Genomic DNA, 16,091 nt, shown 5'->3' on the forward strand with positions numbered 1-16,091 from the left:
CTACCATGCTCGGGTGCTCAGTACTCATAACTACTGATGAACGGGCACTACCATGCTCAGGTGCTTGGTATTCGTAACTAGTGATGAGTAGGCACTACCATGCTCGGGTGCTCAGTACTCGTAACTACTGATGAACGGGCACTACCATGCTCAGGTGCTTGGTATTCGTAACTAGTGATGAGTGGGCACTACCATGCTCGGGTGCTCAGTACTAGTAACTAGTGATGAGCGGGCACTACCATGCTCGGGTGTTCGGTACTTGTAACTAGTGATGAGCGGGCACTACCATGCTCAGGTGCTTGGTATTCGTAACTAGTGATGAGTGGGCACTACCATGCTCGGGTGCTCAGTACTAGTAACTAGTGATGAGCGGGCACTACCATGCTCGGGTGTTCGGTACTTGTAACTAGTGATGAGCGGGCACTACCATGCTCGGGTGCTCAGTACTAGTAACTAGTGATGAGCGGGCACTACCATGCTCGGGTGTTCGGTACTTGTAACTAGTGATGAGCGGGCACTACCATGCTCGGGTGTTCGGTACTTGTAACTAGTGATGAGCGGGCACTACCATGCTCGGGTGCTCAGTACTAGTAACTAGTGATGAGCGGGCACTACCATGCTCGGGTGTTCGGTACTTGTAACTAGTGATGAGTGGGCACTACCATGCTCGGGTGCTCAGTACTAGTAACTAGTGATGAGCGGGCACTACCATGCTCGGGTGCTCAGTACTGGTAACTAGTGATGAGCGGGCACTACCATGCTCGGGTGTTCGGTACTGGTAACTAGTGATGAGCGGGCACTACCATGCTCGGGTGTTCGGTACTTGTAACTAGTGATGAGTGGGCACTACCATGCTCGGGTGCTCAGTACTAGTAACTAGTGATGAGCGGGCACTACCATGCTCGGGTGCTCAGTACTGGTAACTAGTGATGAGTGGGCACTACCATGCTCGGGTGTTCGGTACTGGTAACTAGTGATGAGTGAGCACTACCATGCTCAGGTGCTCTGTACTGGTAACTAGTGATGAGCGGGCACTACCATGCTCGGGTGTTCGGTACTTGTAATGAGCAGTCGGACGCTTCAATGGTCTCGACTCTTGTCCAGAGTATAAGAAAGTCAATGGGGAACTCCAGCATTTTTCCTGAAGATCTGGAAAAATGCTTGAGTTCCTCATTGACTTCCATTATATTCAATATACAAATCGCGCCCAACCAAGCGTTTGACTGCTTGTTACGAGTACTGAGCACCCGAGCATGGTAGTGCCCGCTCATCACTAGTTACGAGTACTGAGCACCCGAGCATGGTAGTGCCCGCTCATCACTAGTTACCAGTACTGAGCACCTGAGCATGGTAGTGCCCGCTCATCACTAGTTACGAGTACAGAGCACCCGAGCATGGTAGTGCCCGCTCATCACTAGTTACGAGCACCGAGCTCCCGAGCATGGTAGTGCCCGCTCATCACTAGTTACGAGTACTGAGAACCCGAGCATGGTAGTGCCCGCTCATCACTAGTTACGAGTACTGAGCACCCGAGCATGGTAGTGCCCGCTCATCACTAGTTACGAGTACTGAGCACCCGAGCATGGTAGTGCCCGCTCATCACTAGTTACGAGTACTGAGCACCCGAGCATGGTAGTGCCCGCTCATCACTAGTTACAAGTACCGAGCACCTGAGCATGGTAGTGCCCGCTCATCACTAGTTACGAGTACTGAGCGCCCGAGCATGGTAGTGCTCGCTCATCACTAGTTACGAGTACTGAGCACCTGAGCATGGTAGTGCCCGCTCATCACTAGTTACGAGTACAGAGCACCCGAGCATGGTAGTGCCCGCTCATCACTAGTTACGAGCACCGAGCTCCCGAGCATGGTAGTGCCCGCTCATCACTAGTTACGAGTACTGAGAACCCGAGCATGGTAGTGCCCGCTCATCACTAGTTACGAGTACTGAGCACCCGAGCATGGTAGTGCCCGCTCATCACTAGTTACGAGTACTGAGCACCTGAGCATGGTAGTGCTCGCTCATCACTAGTTACGAGTACTGAGCACACGAGCATGGTAGTGCCCGCTCATCACTAATTACGAGTACTGAGCACCTGAGCATGGTAGTGCTCACTCATCACTAGTTACCAGTACTGAGCACCCGAGCATGGTAGTGCCCGCTCATCACTAGTTATGAGTACTGAGCACCTGAGCATGGTAGTGCCAGCTCATCACTAGTTACGACTACAGAGCACCCGAGCATGGTAGTGCCCGCTCATCACTAGTTATGAGTACAGAGCACCCGAGCATGGTAGTGCCCGCTCATCACTAGTTACGAGTACTGAGCACCTGAGCATGGTAGTGCCCGCTCATCACTAGTTACCAGTACTAAGCACCCGAGCATGGTAGTGCCCGCTCATCACTAGTTACCAGTACTGAGCACCCGAGCATGGTAGTGCTCGCTCATCACTAGTTACCAGTACAGAGCACCCGAGCATGGCAGTGCCCGCTCATCACTAGTTACGAGTACTGAGCACCCGAGCATGGTAGTGCTTGCTCATCACTAGTTACGAGTACTGAGGACCCGAGCATGGTAGTGCCCGCTCATCACTAGTCACGAGTACAGAGCACCCGAGCATGGTAGTGCCCGCTCATTACTAGTTACGAGTACTGAGCACCTGAGCATGGTAGTGCCCGCTCATCACTAGTTACGAGTACTGAGCACCCGAGCATGGTAGTGCCCGCTCATCACTAGTTACCAGTACTGAGCACCCGAGCATGGTAGTGCCCGCTCATCACTAGTTACCAGTACTGAGCACCTGAGCATGGTAGTGCCCGCTCATCACTAGTTACCAGTACTGAGCACCTGAGCATGGTAGTGCCCGCTCATCACTAGTTACGAGTACCGAGCACCCGAGCATGGTAGTACCCGCTCATCACTAGTTACGAGTACAGAGCACCCGAGCATGGTAGTGCCCGCTCATCATTAGTTAAGAGTACTGAGCACCTGAGCATGGTAGTGCCCGCTCATCACTAGTTACCAGTACTGAGCACCTGAGCATGGTAGTGCCCGCTCACCACTAGTTACCAGTACTGAGCACCCGAGCATGGTAGTGCCCGCTCATCACTAGTTATGACTACAGAGCACCCGAGCATGGTAGTGCCCACTCATCACTAGTTATGACTACAGAGCACCCGAGCATGGTAGTGCCCGCTCATCACTAGTTATGACTACAGAGCACCCGAGCATGGTAGTGCCCGCTCATCACTAGTTATGACTACAGAGCACCCGAGCATGGTAGTGCCCGCTCATCACTAGTTATGACTACAGAGCACCCGAGCATGGTAGTGCTCGCTCATCACTAGTTATGACTACAGAGCACCCGAGCATGGTAGTGCCCGCTCATCACTAGTTATGACTACAGAGCACCTGAGCATGGTAGTGCCCGCTCATCACTAGTTATGACTACAGAGCACCCGAGCATGGTAGTGCCCACTCATCACTAATAATTACTAGTTTCATTGGTTCGTTGAGGCCATAATTTTTTTATCGAAACAAACGAAGGGGACCATTAATTTCAATGAAGCGATATTTACATTGGAATCCTTATGTTGTCATGTGTCCGCTTTCTTAGGGGGGTGCGTCTAAATGGAAAATAGCCCAAAAAATGAAAGTGGCTTCTTCAAGTGGAAGTCTAACGTGAAAGATCCCCCACCTCATGTATGTGCTGTGTCCTAACACGCCGTGTGTACAGAAATTAGGGGATTTCAGCGTCTGCTTTGTCTGTTGTCGCAGTTTGTATAACTTTGCACACCCCCCCTTCCCCCGCTGCGTTTTTTTTTTTTATAAGCTGAAGAGATGGAACATTTTAGTGGCAGATGGCAACAACTGGTTTCTCCACTTGAGACGCCATTTGTAAACACCAAACATGAAAGCCGCCAAACCCCGTCCATTCTGTGAGGCCTCAACCAGGCGGTGACAGGGTGACACACTTGTTTCCTGGCCATATGGGGATCATCCTCTCTGTGTCTGGTCTTCTGGGCAACATCAGACGGTGAGGGCTACAGGATGAGGGTCATTGTAGTTTAGGAATGTATATGACAGAGGTTTGGGCCTGTGGATGAGTCCTGACATGGGACAAATGGCATCTGGGGTCATAGAAATGATCATAGACCCCCCAAGACACCACTGACTAAAGTTTATATAATTTTGTTTAGTGTAAAAAAAAAAATAATACCGCCATACAGTGCCCTAATAATTGCACCATAAAGTGTCTGAGCTATATATTGCTATGCAACAGTACTATCCAACATATAATCTCTAATAGCTATTGTGCTCATATAATGCCGCTATGATCTGCATAAATAGTAGTTTTATACCGTGCCCAAATAATACTGCCATACAGTAGTCAAATTATATCACTGTACATTACTATTTCACAGTACCAGCCAACATATACTCTAATAAAGTCAGCTATAATGCTCATATAATACCGCCATGATGTGTACAGATAGTAGTTTTATACAGTACCCAAATAATACTGCCATACAGTATTCAAATAATATCACTATACATTACTATTTCACAGTACCAGCCAACATATACTCTAATAAAGTCAGCTATAATGCTCATATAATACCGCTATGATGTGTACAGATAGTAGTTTTATACAGTACCCAAATAATACTGCCATACAGTATTCAAATAATATCACTATACATTACAATATCACAGTACCACCCACCATATAATCTAATATAGTGTCCATTCAATGTCTGAAGCAGTGCACAAATATTACTTTTATACAGTGTCTAAATGAATACTGCCATACTGTGCTCAAACAATTGCACCATAATCTTTCCAGCTGTTTAATATATTACTATACAACAGTACCAGCCAACTTATTCTAATATTATCATATTGCCTGCCTCAGTGCAGAATAATCAGTTCTATACAAGTTCCCAAATAATACTGCCATACGGTGCTCAAGTAATAAAAGTTTTTAACTATTTGATATCGCTATATCACAGTTGCAGCCATTATATATTATAGTATCAGTTATAGTATATGTATAATGCCTGATGCAGTGCACAGTGCATAATAGTTCTATATCATTTGCAAACCCCTACATACAGTGCTGAAATAATACCGCCATACAGTGTTTTATCACAATATCAGTCATCATATAATCTAATAGTGCCCATATAGTGCCCACTGTAGTATATATATTCTATTCAGTTCTCAAATACCGCCATACAGTGCTTTATCACAATATCAGTCAACATATAATCTAATAGTGCCCATATAGTGCCCGCTGCAGTATATATATTCTATACAGCTCTCAAATAATACCGCCATACAGTGCTTTATCACGATATCAGTCATCATATAATCTAATAGTGCCCATATAGTGCCCACTGTAGTATATATATTCTATTCAGTTCTCAAATACCGCCATACAGTGCTTTATCACAATATCAGTCAACATATAATCTAATAGTGCCCATATAGTGCCCGCTGCAGTATATATATTCTATACAGTTCTCAAATAATACCGCCATACAGTGCTTTATCACGATATCAGTCATCATATAATCTAATATTGCCCATATAGTGCCCACTGTAGTATATATATTCTATACAGTTCTCAAATAATACCGCCATACAGTGCTTTATCACGATATCAGTCATCATATAATCTAATATTGCCCATATAGTGCCCACTGTAGTATATATATTCTATACAGTTCTCAAATAATACCGCCATACAGTGCTTTATCACAATATCAGTCATCATATAATCTAATAGTGCTCATATAGTGCCCGCTGCAGTATATATATTCTATACAGTTCTCAAATAATATCGCTATACAGTGCTTTATCACAATATCAATCAACATATAATCTAATAGTGACCATATAGTGCCCGCTGCAGTATATATATTCTATACAGTTCTCAAATAATACTGCCATACAGTGCTCAAATAAAAAAAAAACATACAAAAGGGGGGGAGACCAAATTACAAAAGGGTCCAATCCCCCCTATGGCACCCATATACTATACAGATATTTATTAGATTAGTATGGGGGGGGTTCTGTACCAGATGTACTGATAATACCGCCTGTCAGTCATCGCGCCACGCACACGGTCCGCCCTGCGGTAAACACTCTCATCAATCTCTCTTACTCCGGGGAATTTATCTTCCATTTTTACTACAAGCACTCCAGAAATGTTATGACAGCTCCATAAGCGGCGGGGGCCCCTCACGATGGAGCAGAGCCGACCGGTGTCAGGAGGAACAGGGACCTCCTCATCGGGGTATGGTGAATGCTGCCCACTGGTCGGACAGGGCTATTAACCATGGGGCCCTATGAGGAGCAGATCTGGGGGTGCCCAGATTCCAGGAGAGTTTCATAACCCAACCAGGGTAACAAGGGGCCCCCCGTGCAAGAACAGTATATGGACCCTTTGCAGCCCAAAAGCTCATTATAAGTTTTGGAGGTGGATATGGGCCCCCCCATACTCTGGACCCCTTTGCGGCCGTACAGGTTGCACCATTGGTCTGTCCTCTCCTGAGGACAACTACCGGAATAATTGCTCAAAGTTTGGGGACTGAAATAGGGCCCCACCATGAGCCACTGTAGACACAAACAAGGGGGGGACCAGCCCGATGATGAGACTGCGGTACTCAATGGAAGAACGAGGCCCAAAAAAGAGTGCACCTTGTAGAAGAAAAAAAGCATAAAAAAAACCCTGAAAAATAGATGTGTATTTTTGGTGCGTTTTTGTTTGCTTTTTTTTCCATGATTTTTTTTTATGAAATTAATGGCTGGAAGGGCTAAAAAAAATAAATATATATATATATATATATATATATATATATATATATATATATATATATATATACACATATACATATATGTATATGTGTGTGTATATATATACATATATATATATATAATATCTATATATAATATATATATATATATATAATGTGTGTGTGTATATATATATATATATATATATATATATTATACATATATATATTATACATATGTATATATTATACATATATATATATATTATACATATATATATATATATATATATATATTATACATATGTATATATATATTATACATATATATTATACATATATATATATATATTATACATATGTATATATATTATATGTATATATTATACATATATGTATATACATATACATTATACATATAGGTATATATGTATATATATATATATATATATGTATGTATATATATGTATATATATATATATATATATATATGTATATGTGTGTATATATATGTGTGTGTGTGTGTATGTATATATATATATATATATATATATATATATATATATATATATAAATATATATATATATAATGTGTGTGTGTGTGTATGTATGTATATATATATATATATATATATATATATATATATATATGTGTATGTATGTGTGTGTGTATATATATATATACATAAAAGCGTCCCAACAATTGCCTTGCTGCAGATTTTTTTTTCTGCCCCAAAATCTGCACCAAATCTGCTATGAAAAAAAAGCAACGTGCGCACAGCACTTTAGAAGAATGCAGATTTTGGTGCAGATTTCTCAAAAAATGCATCAAAAACAGTAAAAAAAAAATGCACTGTGTGCACATAGCGTGAAAATATAATCTTACACTAGGAGAGAGGCCCAATTTTGACTGTAGGGGCCCCTAAAAAATAATTTATTTATTTAATATTATTATTTATATTATTTAGATTATTGTTATTTTTAATTATTATCATTATTTATATTATTATTTAAAAAACAATATTATTATTATTATTATTTTATATAATTTTTTTTTATTTTTTAATTTTTTTCAAAAAATTTGGCAGCTATTTTTCCTTCTACTCGCCCTTACAGGAGGTAATCCAGAGCCTGTTTTTTTCCCCCCCCCCCGTCATTGCTGAATTGTCTCATACAGGAGGATAACAATCTGACGCTTTCTCCCCGTAGGGATATTCATTATAACAGAGGGCAAAGATGAAAGGTGGCGATCTTTGCCAGGGGCGTGGTCCGGACAAAAGCGTGGGAGCCTTTTCATCCTGGCCGGACAATACGTGGCTTGTGTGTTTGATGTAGCGAGGGATATAATGTCCCGCAGCACTTTAATACATCAAATATCCTTTTTCTTTTTTTCTCCCCGTCCCCGCTGTTTACTGAACCTTTAATTTTCCACCTTTCACTCAGATCCGTCGCTGAATAATAAGTTCAGAGAAGGGGGAGCAAAAAAGGAGTGGATATATGGCCAAAATATACCCAGAATAGAAAATTGTAATAATAGGTTACTTAAAGGGGATGTAGCATTTCTTACCAGGACTGTAAAAAAATATAATTTATTGTATTTTGTTGCATTTTTATTATGAGGAGTTTGGATTTTCTCTCGATATCACTTGTAAAATCCCATTAAAAAGTAAATTTAATTTCATGACATGCAGTACTGCTTTTCACCATTGTCACGGCAAATAATGCCATAGATGGCCATGCAACAGCGCCCCCACTTCTACATTATTAGAATTTGGAAGTCAGGAATACAAATCTCCACCCGGGATTGGAGGATAGTCAGTATGCAGTGTGCGGTGTGCTGGGTCTTGTCATATTTCTGAATTTGGGGTCATTTGTCTTCTAGGATAATCTGCGCAGGATGATGTCATTCTCCAAGGGAAACTATTTAAAGGGAAATCGCCTAGATCGTGTATTTTTTGGCATTTCCATTTCTCGGTTATAAAAACAGTTGAAATTGTCATTTTTTACACCGTTCAATTTCCTTTACAGTTTGTTGAAGCCGCTCTCGTCTTTCTGGCTGCAGGCGAAAGCTGTCAGATCTGAGAAGAGAGCGAGCACAGAACATAACACAGATCATGTCTGATCGGGGAGCGCTGTGGGCAATGAGCGGTTAAACCTGTGCCCCTACACATCACTCAGACCTGTGGCTGCATACTTGTATATTATATCATTGCCTGCGCCGTACAGACCCCTGCCTTCCTGTATCATTCTGTCCAGTAGCCATGCCCTCTTATTCCTTCTTGTCCTGGATCCCTGCCCTTCTCTGCCTACCTAGGATCCCTGCCCTTCTCTGCCTACCTAGGATCCCTGCCCTTCTCTGCCTACCTAGGTTCCCTGCCCTTCTCTACCTACCTAGGTTCCTTGCCCTTCTCTGCCTACCTAGGATCCCTGCCCTTCTCTGCCTACCTAGGTTCCCTGCCCTTCTCTGCCTACCTAGGTTCCCTGCCCTTCTCTACCTACCTAGGTTCCTTGCCCTTCTCTGCCTACCTAGGTTCCCTGCCCTTCTCTGCCTACCTAGGTTCCCTGCCCTTCTCTACCTACCTAGGTTCCTTGCCCTTCTCTGCCTACCTAGGTTCCCTGCCCTTCTCTGCCTACCTAGGTTCCCTGCCCTTCTCTGCCTACCTAGGTTCCCTGCCCTTCTCTACCTACCTAGGTTCCTTGCCCTTCTCTGCCTACCTAGGTTCCCTGCCCTTCTCTGCCTACCTAGGTTCCTTGCCCTTTACCTACCTAGGTTCCCTGCCCTTCTCTGCCTACCTAGATTCCCTGCCCTTCTCTGCCTACCTAGGTTCCTTGCCCTTCTCTACCTACCTAGGTTCCCTGCCCTTCTCTGCCTACCTAGGTTCCTTGCCCTTCTCTACCTACCTAGGTTCCCTGCCCTTCTCTGCCTACCTAGGTTCCCTGCCCTTCTCTACCTACCTAGGTTCCCTGCCCTTCTCTGCCTACCTAGGTTCCTTGCCCTTCTCTACCTACCTAGGTTCCTTGCCCTTCTTTACCTACCTAGGTTCCCTGCCCTTCTCTACCTACCTAGGTTCCCTGCCCTTCTCTACCTACCTAGGTTCCTTGCCCTTCTCTGCCTACCTAGATTCCCTGCCCTTCTCTACCTACCTAGGTTCCCTGCCCTTCTCTACCTACCTAGGTTCCCTGCCCTTCTCTGCCTACCTAGGTTCCCTGCCCTTCTCTGCCTACCTAGGTTCCTTGCCCTTCTCTACCTACCTAGGTTCCCTGCCCTTCTCTGCCTACCTAGGTTCCCTGCCCTTCTCTGCCTACCTAGATTCCCTGCCCTTCTCTACCTACCTAGGTTCCTTGCCCTTCTCTGCCTACCTAGGTTCCCTGCCCTTCTCTGCCTACCTAGGTTCCCTCTGCCTACCTAGGTTCCTTGCCCTTCTCTACCTACCTAGGTTCCCTGCCCTTCTCTACCTACCTAGGTTCCCTGCCCTTCTCTACCTACCTAGGTTCCTTGCCCTTCTCTGCCTACCTAGATTCCCTGCCCTTCTCTACCTACCTAGGTTCCTTGCCCTTCTCTGCCTACCTAGGTTCCCTGCCCTTCTCTGCCTACCTAGGTTCCTTGCCCTTCTCTACCTACCTAGGTTCCCTGCCCTTCTCTGCCTACCTAGGTTCCTTGCCCTTCTCTACCTACCTAGGTTCCCTGCCCTTCTCTACCTACCTAGGTTCCCTGCCCTTCTCTGCCTACCTAGGTTCCTTGCCCTTCTCTGCCTACCTAGGTTCCCTGCCCTTCTCTGCCTACCTAGGTTCCCTCTGCCTACCTAGGTTCCTTGCCCTTCTCTACCTACCTAGGTTCCCTGCCCTTCTCTACCTACCTAGGTTCCCTGCCCTTCTCTACCTACCTAGGTTCCTTGCCCTTCTCTGCCTACCTAGATTCCCTGCCCTTCTCTACCTACCTAGGTTCCTTGCCCTTCTCTGCCTACCTAGGTTCCCTGCCCTTCTCTGCCTACCTAGGTTCCCTGCCCTTCTCTGCCTACCTAGGTTCCCTGCCCTTCTCTACCTACCTAGGTTCCTTGCCCTTCTCTGCCTACCTAGGTTCCCTGCCCTTCTCTGCCTACCTAGGTTCCTTGCCCTTTACCTACCTAGGTTCCCTGCCCTTCTCTGCCTACCTAGATTCCCTGCCCTTCTCTGCCTACCTAGGTTCCTTGCCCTTCTCTACCTACCTAGGTTCCCTGCCCTTCTCTGCCTACCTAGGTTCCTTGCCCTTCTCTACCTACCTAGGTTCCCTGCCCTTCTCTACCTACCTAGGTTCCCTGCCCTTCTCTGCCTACCTAGGTTCCTTGCCCTTCTCTGCCTACCTAGGTTCCTTGCCCTTCTCTACCTACCTAGGTTCCTTGCCCTTCTTTACCTACCTAGGTTCCCTGCCCTTCTCTACCTACCTAGGTTCCCTGCCCTTCTCTACCTACCTAGGTTCCCTGCCCTTCTCTGCCTACCTAAGTTCCCTGCCCTTCTCTGCCTACCTAGGTTCCCTGCCCTTCTCTGCCTACCTAGATTCCCTGCCCTTCTCTACCTACCTAGGTTCCTTGCCCTTCTCTGCCTACCTAGGTTCCCTGCCCTTCTCTGCCTACCTAGGTTCCCTCTGCCTACCTAGGTTCCTTGCCCTTCTCTACCTACCTAGGTTCCCTGCCCTTCTCTACCTACCTAGGTTCCCTGCCCTTCTCTACCTACCTAGGTTCCTTGCCCTTCTCTGCCTACCTAGATTCCCTGCCCTTCTCTACCTACCTAGGTTCCTTGCCCTTCTCTGCCTACCTAGGTTCCCTGCCCTTCTCTGCCTACCTAGGTTCCTTGCCCTTCTCTACCTACCTAGGTTCCCTGCCCTTCTCTGCCTACCTAGGTTCCTTGCCCTTCTCTACCTACCTAGGTTCCCTGCCCTTCTCTACCTACCTAGGTTCCCTGCCCTTCTCTGCCTACCTAGGTTCCTTGCCCTTCTCTACCTACCTAGGTTCCTTGCCCTTCTCTACCTACCTAGGTTCCTTGCCCTTCTTTACCTACCTAGGTTCCCTGCCCTTCTCTGCCTACCTAGGTTCCTTGCCCTTCTCTACCTACCTAGGTTCCTGCCCTTCTCTACCTACCTAGGTTCCTGCCCTTCTCTACCTACCTAGGTTCCTGCCCTTCTCTGCCTACCTAGATTCCCTGCCCTTCTCTGCCTACCTAGGTTCCTTGCCCTTCTCTACCTACCTAGGTTCCTGCCCTTCTCTACCTACCTAGGTTCCTGCCCTTCTCTACCTACCTAGGTTCCTGCCCTTCTCTGCCTACCTAGATTCCCTGCCCTTCTCTGCCTACCTAGGTTCCCTGCCCTTCTCTACCTACCTAGGTTCCTTGCCCTTCTCTACCTACCTAGGTTCCCTGCCCTTCTCTGCCTACCTAGGTTCCCTGCCCTTCTCTACCTACCTAGGTTCCCTGCCCTTCTCTACCTACCTAGGTTCCCTGCCCTTCTCTGCCTACCTAGGTTCCCTGCCCTTCTCTACCTACCTAGGTTTCCTGCCCTTCTCTGCCTACCTAGGTTCCCTGCCCTTCTCTGCCTCCCTAGGTTCCCTGCCCTTCTCTGCCTACCTAGGTTCCCTGCCCTTCTCTACCTAGGTCTCTGCCTATCTGCCCAATATACCTGTCTTTCTCCTCCAATCTGTCTACAATCTCTGCACTTTTCCCTTTTTACTCCTCTGCCATTTTCTGCCTACCTCTCCAGCGTCCTCCCTGCCTTTCACCTCCCTGACCATCACCCTGCCCTCTCTGTGTACCCTTCTTTCTCTGTATAACTGTGCAGTATCTCTGTCATTTTCACCTGCCTTCTCTCAATCTCTGCTTTTCTCTCTTATCTACCCTTCTTTGCCTATCAGTTCAGTGACTCTGCCCTAATCCTAAATAGCCACAATCCCTGCCCTTCTCTGCACCTGTCCGGAAACCTTTCCATCCTCTACTTACCCTTCTCATCCTGCCCTTCTCTGCCTGGCCGTCCATGTCCTTGCCCCTTTCCTCCTTCCTTCTCTGTGTACCTGCCCAGGATCCCTTCCTTTTCATGTAGTATCTCTGCCCTTCTCTGTTTTCCTTTATCCATCCTGATTTTGGTCCTTAACTGAATCAGGTCCTTAACCCCGGTCTCCATTTCTACTGCCTACCAAATCCCTACCTTTTACCTGTCACTGACCAGGGCCCTAATCTTTGTCCCTTCTTTGCACCTGCACGGAATTGTTTCCATCCTCTACTTTCCCTTATCATCCTGCCCTCTTCAGTTCCTGCCCTTCTCTGCCTGGCTGTCCACGTCCTTGCCCCTTTCCTCCTTCCTTCTCTGTGTACCTGCCCCAGATGCCTTCTTTTCTATCTAGTATCTCTGACCTTTTCTGCCTGGCCGTCCATGTCCTTGCCCCTTTCCTCCTACTTTCCTTCTCTGTGTACCGGCCCAGGATCCTTCCTTTCTATGTAGTTTCTCTGCCCTTCTCTGCCTGGCTGTCCATGTCCTTGCCCCTTTCCTCCTTCCTTCTCTGTGTACCTGCCCCGGTTCCCTCCTTTCTATGTAGTATCTCTGCCCTTCTCTGCCTGGCTGTCCATGTCCTTGCCTCTTTCCTCCTTCCTTCTCTGTGTACCTGCCCCGGATCCCTCCTTTCTATGTAGTATCTCTGCCCTTCTCTGCCTGGTTGTCCATGTCCTTGCCCCTTTCCTCCTTCCTTCTCTGTGTACCTGCCCAGGATCCCCTCCTTTCTATGTAGTATCTCTGCCCTTCTCTGCCTGGTTGTCCATGTCCTTGCCCCTTTCCTCCTTCCTTCTCTGTGTACCTGCCCAGGATCCTTCCTTTCTATCTAGTGTATCTGACCTTTTCTGCCTGGCCGTCCATGTCCTTGCCGTCCATGTCCTTGCCCCTTTCCTCCTTCCTTCTCTGTGTACCTGCCCAGGATCCTTCCTTTCTATGTAGTATCTCTGCCCTTCTCTGCCCGGCTGTCCATGTCCTTGCCCCTTTCCTCCTACTTTCCTTCTCTGTGTACTTGCCCAGGATCCTTTCTTTCTATGTAGTATCTCTGCCCTTCTCTGTCTGGCTGTCCATGTCCTTGCCCCTTTCCTCATACCTTCCTTCTCTGTGTACCTGCCCAGGATCCTTCCTTTCTATGTAGTATCTCTGCCCTTCTCTGCCCGGCTGTCCATGTCCTTGCCCCTTTCCTCCTACTTTCCTTCTCTGTGTACTTGCCCAGGATCCTTCCTTTCTATGTAGTATCTCTGCCCTTCTCTGCCTGGCTGTCCATGTCCTTGCCCCTTTCCTCCTTCCTTCCTTCTCTGTGTACTTGCCCAGGATCCTTTCTTTCTATGTAGTATCTCTGCCCTTCTCTGTCTGGCTGTCCATGTCCTTGCCCCTTTCCTCATACCTTCCTTCTCTGTGTACCTGCCCAGGATCCCTCCTTTCTATGTAGTATCTCTGCCCTTCTCTGCCTGGCTGTCCAGTGTCCTTGCCCCTTTCCTCCTTCCTTCTCTGTGTACCTGCCCAGGATCCTTCCTTTCTATCTAGTATCTCTGACCTTTTCTGCCTGGCCGTCCATGTCCTTGCCGTCCATGTCCTTGCCCCTTTCCTCCTACTTTCTCTGTGTACCTGCCCAGGATCCTTCCTTTCTATCTAGTATCTCTGCCCTTCTCTGCCTGGCTGTCCATGTCCTTTCCCCTTTCCTCCTTCCTTCCTTCTCTGTGTACCTGCCCAGGATCCTTCCTTTCTATGTAGTATCTCTGTCCTTCTCTGCCTGGCTGTCCATGTCCTTGCCCCTTTCCTCCTTCCTTCCTTCTCTGTGTACCTGCCCAGGATCCTTCCTTTCTATGTAGTATCTCTGCCCTTCTCTGCCTGGCTGTCCATGTTCTTGCCCCTTTCCTCCTACCTTCTCTGTGTACCTGCCCAGGATCCTTCCTTTCTATGTAGTATCTCTGCCCTTCTCTGCGTGGCTGTCCATGTCCTTGCCCCTTTCCTCCTACTTTCCTTCTCTGTGTACCGGCCCAGGATCCTTCCTTTCTATGTAGTTTCTCTGCCCTTCTCTGCCTGGCTGTCCATGTCCTTGCCTCTTTCCTCCTTCCTTCTCTGTGTACCTGCCCCGGATCCCTCCTTTCTATGTAGTATCTCTGCCCTTCTCTGCCTGGCTGTCCATGTCCTTGCCTCTTTCCTCCCTCCTTCTCTGTGTACCTGCCCCGGATCCCTCCTTTCTATGTAGTATCTCTGCCCTTCTCTGCCTGGCTGTCCATGTCCTTGCCCCTTTCCTCCTTCCTTCTCTGTGTACCTGCCACGGATCCTTCCTTTCTATGTGGTATCTCTGCCCTTCTCTGCCCGGCTGTCCATGTCCTTGCCCCTTTCCTCCTTCCTTCTCTGTGTACCTGCCACGGATCCTTCCTTTCTATGTGGTATCTCTGCCCTTCTCTGCCCGGCTGTCCATGTCCTTGCCCCTTTCCTCCTTCCTTCTCTGTGTACCTGCCCCGGATCCTTCCTTTCTATGTCGTATCCCTGCCCTTCTCTGTTTCCCTTTATCCATCGTGATTCAGGTCCTTAGCCCACGGTCTCCATATCTGCTGCCTCCCGGATCCCCACCTTTACCCATCACTAACCAGAGTCCCAATCTTTGACCCTTCTGACCCCAGTCCATATCTCCTGCTCTTATCTTCTCCACAATCCAACATTTTACTGTGACATGAACCCTAAAAGAAATCAACCTCAAATGTGGAAATGAAGAAAACCCTCATCCTCCTGGGAGGACGTGGATCTGTCTACAAGGGGGTGAGCATTCCTTGGAGGTGACATGTTGAGTGAGGGGAATCGTTGGGCACAGGTTCCTCACAAGATCTTACTTGCCTCCTACCTATTAGGACCTGTTTTATGGCTTTGATAATACTGAATTGATTAGGGTGGAGGATGGGACCTTTTCCCTCCCTACTTTGTCATGCTCAATTCATAGGAGGAATGTTGGCAAAAGCAACACGATTTAACCCCTTGTCTCCCGACGCCAAACATTGTGCCGTTACCATAATAGAGGTAGATAGAGGTGGCTCCGATATCCCAAACCTGTAATTACCACACTCATTTTATAGTTACAGGAGCTACTTTGTGTTGCCCACTTATAGCCTGCATCTTCTCTTAAATATCGACTGGTTTAATGTGTAAAGTGGTGTTTTGACTTGACCTAGATGGTGGAGAAAAAAAGGATTGGGCATATTGGATTTAAGCATGTCCAATGCTCTGTTCCCACAGTAGGCTAGGCCATCAGAAGAATACAGAAACCACTTCTTTGTTCCCT

The 16,091-nt window shown here is 47.0% G+C and overlaps 1 protein-coding gene across 2 annotated transcripts in view; it reads left to right on the top strand.

Annotated features, from left to right (window-relative positions):
- SEPTIN12 (septin 12) overlaps positions 1-16,091 on the top strand; it is a 121,166-nt gene that overhangs the window by 15,097 nt on the left and 89,978 nt on the right. The window contains exon 1 of one of the 2 annotated variants that reach the window (XM_075318435.1): positions 15,267-15,574. The exons of the other annotated variant lie outside the window; for it this stretch is intronic. The gene's annotated coding sequence lies outside the window, so the exon portion shown is untranslated. Of the gene's footprint in view, positions 1-15,266; positions 15,575-16,091 lie in introns of those variants that run through there. 2 annotated transcript variants of the gene reach the window in all.

This window comes from Anomaloglossus baeobatrachus, chromosome 7, assembly GCF_048569485.1.
Source record: "Anomaloglossus baeobatrachus isolate aAnoBae1 chromosome 7, aAnoBae1.hap1, whole genome shotgun sequence".
Classification (NCBI taxonomy): Eukaryota; Metazoa; Chordata; class Amphibia; order Anura; family Aromobatidae; genus Anomaloglossus; species Anomaloglossus baeobatrachus.